Source organism: Myotis brandtii, unplaced genomic scaffold (genome assembly GCF_000412655.1).
Source record: "Myotis brandtii unplaced genomic scaffold, ASM41265v1 scaffold1032, whole genome shotgun sequence".
Taxonomy (NCBI): domain Eukaryota; kingdom Metazoa; phylum Chordata; class Mammalia; order Chiroptera; family Vespertilionidae; genus Myotis; species Myotis brandtii.
In genome coordinates this window covers 193,255-203,302 of record NW_005353467.1, presented here as the reverse complement: position 1 = coordinate 203,302, position 10,048 = coordinate 193,255, and positions in this window count along the sequence as shown.

Genomic DNA, 10,048 nt, shown 5'->3' with positions numbered 1-10,048 from the left:
GAGGTCTTGCGTGCGCCCCCCTCGCGGCGGCAGAGGCGAGAACCTACCCCTGCGTACGTCATCAGTGTTTTGGAAAACGGGGATTTGTCCCAACAGTGGAATGTTGAACTTCGAGAAAAGAAATGGGAAACTTCCTTATCCGAAGCTAACAAATGAGGGGAGAGCACAGAAATAAGCAACAATTGTTTTGTTTGCCTTAAGGAACACTCGTTTGCGTTCGCTCCCTAATCTGCAGGGAATGGCTATGCCCACAGCCTGCCTCACACCTCCATCGTGGAAAGGGAAGGCTTCTGGAACTTCCAACTTTTTAGTTTTCATGAGAATTAGTCTTTGTATGTGTAAATACAGACATACCTAAAGTAAATATTTCTCAGCTTTCGTCCACATAAACTTACTCTGTCACTTCGTTTTTAGTGAATATTTTTCTCAAGTCCAGTTTTCCCCGATCAAACTTTGCAAAAGTTTCAGCCACTGCCAATTTCTTCCATAATATTCATTACAAATTGCATAAAAGACCAAAAGTTTGTATCATTTCCTAGTAAGTTCTTGAGTGAATATTGAGCCAATACCCTCGGTATTCCAGAATTGTTCTGTTGTCCACGAGTGATCTATGGGAGAGTTGAGTCCCTCCCCACAATTCTGGTCACTGTGCATACTTAGCTGTCCAATAGCAAATCGACAGGGCCAAATCAGTGGGCTGGACATACTCTCTATCAATACAACAAACATCCTCTGCATTTCTGTCACACCTGCAGCATTATTACAGAGAGTACAAAATACAGTGATGAATTTTCTCCATGCTGTTTTACTAATTTTTAAATATGTTTTTATTTATTTCAGAGAGGAAGGGAGAGGGAGAGAGAGATAGAAACATCAATGATGAGAGAATTCAATCACTGAGCCAGGCAACCACTGACCCACACAGGCTGGGCTCTTTTACTATTGAAAATAGGTTACAAGGCCAATTGCCACACCTGGTTGACTTTTTCTGCTGCTTTGGGCAGCAGATGTTCCATATGAAGGCAGGAGCAATATCTTTCATTGGTACCTCTTATGCCTAAACCATGCCTAGAAAACAAAATAGTTGATTAGTGGATGTGGAATCCTGACATCCTGTAAGCAGTGGCAGAGAACCTTCATAGATCAGAGGGACCTGTGAGTTAGGCAGAACTCAAGAGGACAATGCTAAGGGGTGTCCTAGCTCAGCCATTACTCTTAGGCAATTGACCCAACCTTTCTGAGCCTCTTTCTTCATTTATCTCCTGAATAGAGTAGAATGAAGTTGAAATGAAATAATACTATCACAACACTTTTTAAAGTGCCCAACACAGGAATCAATTAATGTTAAATATATACGTACAGCCTTTGGCAAGCGTGTAGTCAACCTTTCTGGCCTCTTTCTTCATTTATCTCCTGAATAGAGTAGAATGAAGTTGAAATGAAATAATACTAGCACAACACTTTAAAGTGCCCAACACAGGAATCAATAAATGTTAAATATATATGTACAGCCTTTGGCAAGCGTGTAGTTATAAGGAGGTCAGAGTCCCAAGGGAAAGGGAGCTGACAACTGGAACATGTCCCAGTCTTGGGATTGGATTCTTGCCACCTGAACTGGAGTTGAGGATAGAATTACCAGCAAGGAAATCAAGTGCAACTGGGAAGACTTTGCACTTCAAATGGAAAACTGCCATAGAGGATTGCTCATTGGTGGTGAGGTGGTCACTTGTGGCAGCAGGTTAATTCCAAATCCTGGATGTGATGATGGGGACTCCTAATATACTACCTTTCCACTGCCTCAGCCCACATAGGAAAACCTCCTCCCTCTCCTAGAGAAAGAGGTCAGGCCTGAGCCAAGTGGCCAGTGTTAACCCAAGAGTCAGTCAAACCTGACTGTCCACCAAATGGTTAAACATATCTAACCATTTCTAGTTTTGTTGTTAGGGTTTCACTGCGAACAACACATGTATTGGTGTGTCTGGTAAGATACACTGCAAATGTTTATGGCTCTCTAATGGCATCTCACCTGACACAACGTTCCACTAGGTCGGATGATGAATGGAAGGAGTAATGGGTGATTTGCAAAGAAGTAAACAATAACCAACTAAGGTGCTACAAAGCTGTGATATGGTAGAGCTAGTCTTGAATTGACATTTCCTAATTCCAAGTCTAAGCACCTTTTCTTTTGTATCAATAATCATAAAGATGTGGTTTCATTTTCTCTATCTATACCTTGATTTTGGCCTTCCTATGCTGTGTTGGTTACAATTTTCCTTCACATAGTGTTTGATATATTTCAAAACTAGAGCCAACAGCATTTGCAGATTGATTGGAGGTAGATGTGAAAAAAATAGAGTGAAGGATGACTGAGGTTTTTGGCTTGAACAACCAAAAGAATGGAATTATCGTTTAGATGGAGAAGGAATATCTGCACTGGGGCAGGGAGAATTGAGAATTTCATTTTGGGCATGCTAAATTTTACATACCTATTAGACATCCAAATAGAGGTGTACTATTAGCAACTGGATAAAAGACACTGGAATTCTGAGGAGCTATATCTATATATATAAAAGCGTAATATGCAAATCGACCTGAAGGCGGAATGACCAGTCGCTATGATGCGCACTGACCACCAGGGGGCAGACGCTTGATGCAGGAGCTACCCCCAGCCAGCAGGCCCTGATTGCCCGAAGGGAAACGGGGGGGGTGGGTGGCAGCCAACGCAGGCAGCACCAGGCCAAGGCAGGTGGGAGCAAGTGGGGCCCCAATTGCCCCGCCAGTCTCCCCACACACACAGGGCAACTGGCATCAGTGGCGGGGGGGGAGGCTGGCTGCCAGCAGCCGGGGAAGATCAGCCCTGATCGCAGGCCAGGCCTAGGGACCCTACCCATGCTCAAATTTCGTGCACCAGGCCTCTAGTAGAGATATAAATTGATTGTCAGTGGTATTTAAAGCCACAGGATTGAATGAGTTACACAAAGCAGAAACTTTCATACCTTATGCCCTGAACCTAGGATCAAAAATACATTTTTATATACTGACCAAATACATATACATATCTTAAAAGTTTCAAGCAAATTTAGCCCTAGCCAGTTTGGCTCAATGAATAGAGCATCGGCTTGTGGATTTGAAGGATCTTGGGTTCAATTCTGGTCAAAGGCACGTACCTCGGTTGCAGGCTTGATCCCCGGTCCTGGTCCACGGTGCATGAAGGAGGCAACCAATCAATGTTTCTCTCTCACATCGATGTTTCTCTCTGTGTGTCTCTCCTCCTCCCTTCCACTCTCTAAAAATCAATGGAAAAAATATCTTCAGGTGAGGCTTAACAACAACAATGAAAAGAAGCAAAGTTAGCCTCCCTGTATGTAATGCACTATTTCCTTTCTCTTCTACTTTATTCTTTTCTATTTTTTAAAACTTCTTCTCCCAAATCCATTGATCTTTTTAACCAAGTAACAGTTGTGACCTACAGTTGGAAAATCTCTCAAAGTCACTGACCTAGGACAGAAAAAAAATCCAAAGGCTAGGCATGAGGCACTTTAGATATAAGAAGACTAGCAAAGGAAACTTAGTAGGAGCAACCAGAGGTAAGAGGAGAAACAAAACAGAGCAGTCCTACAGGCTAAGTGAAGAAAATGTTTTAGAAAGAAGGCAGTATCTAAGTATGTCTGAACACAGAGATTAAGATAAACTGTAGGGATACAAATCTGATTGTAGAGATAAATGGTAACAAATCTATTTTTTTTTTTTTTGCTATAAAGAGGAGCTGGGGAATGGGGCAAAGCAAATGAGATTGGTGGTTAGGTTTTCTGTTTAAATATTTATGCACTATAGAAAACCTAGTAATGAGAAAATACTGATGCAGTAGTGTGTGAAAACTGTAGGAAGAAAATCTTGAGTAGTCTGGAGGGATCACCCATCGACAGGTGGAGGAGGGAGAGGGCAGGCACAGATACAGAGAGCTTGGTAGGGTTGTTGTTAAACGCATGTGCAATTTCTTTTCCAATTGTTCATAGTTTAATCACATAAGCAGCTGAGAGTGAGGTGAGGGAGAGAGGTGCTGGTGGTTTAAGGAGATAAAAGAAAGGATGAAAATCATCCAAGAGAGTGCTACATCTGGCCCCAGCCCCATGATTTCCCCCATGGATGATGGCTGGATCTTTCTGTCTCCTGACTTCCATCCTTGCCTTCTATAGTCTTTTTTTCTACATAACCAACAGAGTGATTTTTCAAAATTTAAGTCCAATTATGTAAAGCCCCAGTAGTTCCCAAACCAGAATAAAATCCAAAGTTCTTGCCTATAAAGTCCTCTATGATGTAGCCCCTTATTTCCTATTATCCTCTTCACTTGCTTTGCTCCAGCCACCTGGCTTCCTTGCTATGTCTTGGTTTCATCAGGCATAGAACACTTTTCCCCAATTTCTCATTTCCTTTGGGACTTTACTTGAATGTGACTTTCTCAGAAATGGCTATCTTTGACCACCCTTTCTAAAACAGCAGTCCTATCTGTGTCACCCTACTCTGCTTGGATTTTGTTCTTATCCTATACCAAGAGACAAAGAAGGACATTTTATAATAATAAAGGGATTAATCCAACAAGAGGATATAACCCTTCTAAGCATTTATGCACTCAATGTAGGAGCACCTAAATATATAAAGCAAATATTGATGGGCATACAGGGAGAGAGGAACAGTAAGTAATACAGTAACTGTAGGGGACTTTACCACCCCATTGACATCAATGGATAGACCATCCAGACAGAAAACAAAAAAGCATCTCCAAACACAATGGTATGAAACTAGAAGTCAATTACAAGAAAAAACTAAAAAACACACAAACACATTGAGGCTAAATAACAAACTATTAAACAATTAATGGGTTAACGACAGGATCAAGGAAGAAATAAAATCATACCTTGAGAGAAGATGTAAGATGGCAGAGTAGATGGAAGCTACACTCACCTCTTCCCATGACCACATCAAAATTACAACTGAATTTTACAACCATCAACCTGAATAACAAACTGAAGTCCAGCTGAACAGAAGACATATGACCAAGGATATGCAGAAGAAGCCATGTTCAGAATGATAGGAGGGGTGATGTTAAATAAGCTCGCCCCATGCCCACTTGTGGTGGTTGAGCATCTGGAGGCATTTCTAGCTACAGGGGTTTACTTTTAGAAGGAAGGGGTCTCAGCGCCATACCGGGCTCCCCAGCCAGATGTTCAGTGCTGGAAAGAGACCACATATCATCTGGCTGTGAAAATCAGCAAGGATTCCATCTGCCCAGGTGAGATGAATGGCTGATGGAAACCCAGGTGTCCTCTTAAAGCGACAATGCACACTCTTAGGCACTCACCTGTGCTCCTGCGGAAGAATGGCAGCAAAGGGAATAACAGAGTTATACAGGGACAGACTGAGTTGTGTGGCTTCAGGGCAAGGGTTGGAAAGGAAGCCTCCAATGCCTGTGTTTAGTCCTCCTACCACACCAGGGGCTCCATCTTTCCTGGGTTAAACACACACAGCATTAGCCTGGTGAGCTACACTAGCTCTGCCCTGATGATTCCATGGGGCCCAGTCCTGGCTAACACAGCCGGGAACTCTGTCAGCAATACCCGGTCTGGGCCCACATGGCAGTCTTTCTTGTAAAGCTCCCAAGGAATTCTGGTTACCCTCAGGAGTTACACACAGGGAGAAACTGAGTTGTGTGGCTTCAGGGCAAGGGCCATTTTGAATGCCAAAAAGCACCACCTTTTCTGTGATGAGAACCTAAACAACCAATGGGTTAACAATGAGATCATCTACTACATAAGATCACCCACATAGCAGTAGCCTGGTGAGCTATCCTAGCTACACCCGGATGACTCCCTGGGGCCCCATCCTGGCCAATTTTCCCATGGCCAGTGGATGTCTCAGCATCAGCCAGCATAGGCCTGTCTTGCATTTCTTATTGAAAAGCTCTTGAGGAATTCCAGTCAAGCTCAGGGGGTGCCAGAGAAAACAGGGAGAAAATGAGTGGTGTGGCTTCGGGGTGAATGCTGTCTTCCTCCATAGCCCACAGGCAGCAGCTTTCCTGTGTTAAGCCCTCTCTTCACATGGCCCAATCTTAGCCTCATGAACTCTACTAGCTCCACCCAATCAATGTATTTCTCTCACATCGATGTTTCTCCCCGTCTTTCCCTCTCTCTTCTACTCTCACTAAAAATCAATGTAAAAAAATCCTTGGGTGAGAATTAACAACAACAAAAGATATAGAAAGAGTCAAATATAAGCATTCAAGGAAATATTGAGGGAATTTGTATTCCCATGTGAATGCTCTATGTGCGTGTATTAAAACTTGATTTTTCTCCTGGCAAAAAAGAAAATATTAAGAAATTCAAGAAAATATTTTGAATATTTAAATATAAAGAATGATATTTTGGATTAAATTTATAAATCACTATGTTATCCTAGTGTAGTTATATTTTTCCAACTAGAAAAAAATTATGATTGACTTCTAACTGATCTCATCAATCTAGGCTTTGTGAGGGAAAAACACACACACAGTTATGTGATTATTTTTAAAATATTGGGTGAATTTAAACGTGTTTTCAATCCTCTAAAATGCATCCAATGAAATATTTATCATAATTGTACTTTTTTACATACACACAGGAAAACAGTAAAGGACCAGTTTTTATTTATTTTTTAGACTTTTTTAGTAAGGTTGAGTCACAAACCTCTTTCAATATCAGTATGGGTAAGTTGAAGCTAAAATACCACAGAGCAGTGCTTAAAGTTCAATTATTTCAGGGTAACCAAGAGCAGAGTACACTGAGTCCTTCCTTCCACCACTAAGGGTGAACTGGCAGAAATCTTCACTCAAGCCTCCATGTCAGGTAGAGTTAACCTCAAGACAAGGCCTTCACATACTACAGGTTCTGTTCCTTTTTTGGGCACTGTTGTTTGGTGCCTGGGAAAGCAACAGGAAATAGTATAAAGAGTAGACTTTGGAACCACATAGATGGGGATTTGAATGTTAGGTCGACCATTTATTAGCTTTCTGGCCAACAAAATTACTTAACCTCTCTCAACTGCAGCTTTATTTATAAAATGTGATATAATATAATCTTAAATGGTTTTGTGAAGATTATAAATAATATGTGGAGAATACCTGAATAGACACTTCTCCAAGGAATACATACAGATGGCCAATTGACATATAAGAAGATGGTGAATATCACTAGTCAGAGAAATGCAAATTAAAACCACAATGAGATATCACCTTACTAGTACACCTGTCAGAATGGCTATCATCCAAATATATATATAAAAAAAACAAGTGTTGCCGATGATGTGGAAAACAAAGAACCCTTGTACACATCAACCCCTAATTGTGTCATTACTCCACTAACTTCTCACCTTTTCCATCTTGGAAATGTATTTTCTTCTTGCTCTGAAGAACAGCTTCAGATGCCTTCAGAAAGATGACGGCAACTTTCTCCATTCAATAGTCAATCTCTTATAGGAAGTAGAGGAAGGGTTAAGAGAACTCTCCAGTTCATTCAACCTTGCACTGAGAAAGAGGCTTTTGGGAGCACCATATTAGCCTTCTGGTACCTCTGCAGATACCATTTGGGCTGTCTGCCAGAGTTTACCAGAGTTCAGCATCATTTGCAACTAAGTTTCCACAAAGCTAGTAGCCTCCCAAAATATTGAGGTATATGGGTTACAATCTGGGGAGGAGAACATTTATTCCCTAACAGAAAACTTTTATAGTGATAGTTATTTTTTCTAAGTAGAAATAATTGATGTATTTAATTGAGTGGTTTTCTAAAAAAAAAAAAAAGTATTTAATTACAACTAGTGAAATTGAATCAGTAATTTTAAAAAATTCCAACAAAAAAAGTCCTGGACCAGATGGCTTCACAGATACATTTTACCAAACATTCAAAGATGAACTAATACCTATCCTTCTAAAAATTATTCCAAAAAAATTCAAGAGAAGGGAAGACTCCTAAGCTCATTTTATGAGGCCAGCATGATCTAATTCCAAAACCAAAAAAGACTCCAGAAAGAAAGAAAATTACAGGCCAATATCCTGGGACATAGATGCTAAATTTCTCAACAAAATATTACCAAACCGAATCCAGCAATATATTAAAAAGATCATACACCATGATCAAGTGGGGTTTATTCCAGGGATGCAAGGATGGTATAACATCTGCAAATCAATAAATGTGGTACACCACATACACAAAAAAATGATAAAAACCACATAATTACATCAATAGATCTAGAAAATGTATTTGATAAAATCCTGCACCCACCTATAATAAAAGCGTAATATGCTAATTAGACCGGATGGCCGAACAGCGGAATGACCATCCAGATGACCTACCGGACGACCTTTCAGACTCAGCCTCAGCCAGGGCTGCGAGGGCGGAGCCCCTTGCACAAAGTTCATGCATTGGGCCTCTAGTTTATAATAAAAAGTTTCAGCAAACTGAAACTAGACGAAACATACCTCAATGTAATAAAGGCCATATATGACGAACCCATGCCAACATTTACTCAATGGGCAAAAAGTACAGGTGTTTCCCTTAAGATAAGGAAAAGACTGGATTGTCTGCTTTCTCCACTTTTATTCAACACTAGAGGCCCGGTGCACAAAATTCGTGCCTGGGGGGCAGGGGTGTGTCCCTCAACCCGGCCTGCACCCTCTCCAATCTGGGACCCCTCGGGGGATGTCTGACTGCCGGTTTAGTCGGACATCCAGCAGTCGGACATCCCTCTCACAATCCAGGACCACTGGCTCCTAACCTCTCGCCTGCCTGCCTGCCTGATTGCCCCTAATTGCTTCTGCCTGCCAGCCTGATCACTCCCTAACTGCTCCCCTGCCGGCCTGATCGCCCCCAACTGCCCTTCCCTGCTGGCCTGATTGCCCACAACTGCCCTCCCCTGTCGGCCTGATCACCCACAATTGCCCTCCCTGCCATGACCCACCTCCTCTGCCAGGACCCACCACCTCCACACGAGGTGGCAGAGACGCCGGGACTGGCCTCCTCTGCGCCACACAGAGCCATGGGACTTCCAGGCCTCACCGCATGGAGTGGCCACCGGGCCCCGCCTCCGCTGTGCGCACAGCCATCTTGTAGAGGCCATCTTATGGTGGCCATCTTGTGATGACGTTGCGCCAGGGCGTGACGCCACCTAGGCTTTTATTGTATAGGACTAGAGGCCTGGTGCACAAAATTCGTGCACTGGGGGGTGGGGGTTCCCTTAGCCCAGCCTGCCCCTCTCACAGTCCGGGAGCCCTCAGTGGATGTCCTACTGATGGCCACAGTCTGGCAGCAGAGGCTCGGAGCAGGAGGGGTGTGTGTGTGTGTGTGTGCGTGTGTGTGTGTGTCCGCTGGGGGTCTGCCCGCAGTATGCAAATTAGCTGCCATCTTTGTTGGCGGCTAACTTGCATATCACGCTGATTAGCCAATGGGAGGTGTAGCGAAGGTACGGTCAATTACCATCTTTGTCTATTATTAGATAGGACTAGAGGCCTGGTGCATGACATTCGTGTAATGGGGGGCAGGTCCCCTCAGCCCAGCCTGTGCCCTCTCACAGTCTGGGACCCCAAGGGTCCTTAGTGCTGCCACGGAGGTGAGAGAGGCTCCCACCACCGCCGCTGGGCTCTCCAGCATGAGCCCTGATTCTGGCTGAGCGGCACTCCCCCTGTGGGAGCGCACTGACCATCAGGGGGCAGCTCCTGCGTTGAGCATCTGTCCCCTGGTGGTGAGTGCGCATCATAGCGACCATTCGTTCCACTGTTCAGTTGATACACATATTAGCCTTTTATTACATAGAATTTTTCTGTACTGTTTATGTTTTTTCACAGACATGTATTTATAGCTTTATAATTTAGAAAATGATTATGCTCTTCCCAAAATGTCTCAGTGCAAAGGTTAACAAGATGTGCTGCATTCACAATAAAATTCCATAATAGAACACTGTACTTTTTTAAGTCTTTCAGATTTTAAAGGCTCATGCTTTTTTATCTCTTTCAATTCTGTAATCT